The sequence below is a fragment of the Orycteropus afer genome, unplaced genomic scaffold (assembly GCF_000298275.1).
Source record: "Orycteropus afer afer isolate SDZICR_OR568_19922 unplaced genomic scaffold, OryAfe1.0 scaffold00052, whole genome shotgun sequence".
Classification (NCBI taxonomy): Eukaryota; Metazoa; Chordata; class Mammalia; order Tubulidentata; family Orycteropodidae; genus Orycteropus; species Orycteropus afer.
The window spans coordinates 10,075,105-10,075,626 of NW_006921639.1; positions in this window are offsets into that span (position 1 = coordinate 10,075,105).

Here is a 522-nt window from a genome sequence, read left to right on the forward strand (position 1 = left end):
GCAAGGGCTGGAGGGAGGGAGCATGTCTGGCCTTGGAGTAATAGGCCTTGGTTTACTGCTGGTAATCCTGCCTTCCCCTTGTAGGGTTAGAGGAGATCAGAACATGTGGCCTCCTTGCCGTTTTTACAGTTGGTGTCTGTTCCTAGCAGGTGGAATCTACTGGGAACAGCTGAGTAGCTGCCTTTGGGTATGTGGTCTGCTTCCTGTATATAAGGAGAAGCTTTGAGAATGGTCTCTAGCTTATGGCATGCTTGGACTCTGCATGTAGCCATGTCATTGCTCAGCAGCTTGCTATGCTCTGCTGACCTTGGGACTTACAGTAGATTTAAGTTAATGGCCTGCCGTGTGGATTGGTAACATCGGGACTGTGCCTTTTTACTTGTCAATCTAGGGGCTTCTCAGCCTCAACAGCCAGCAGCTGTCTGAGTGAAGAAATGCCTCTAGCTCCAGTAGGCCAGGAGCAGGAGGCAGAGCTGGACCCCAAGGTTGAGGGGCTTTCACCCAGCTCCTAGAGCCTGGCAC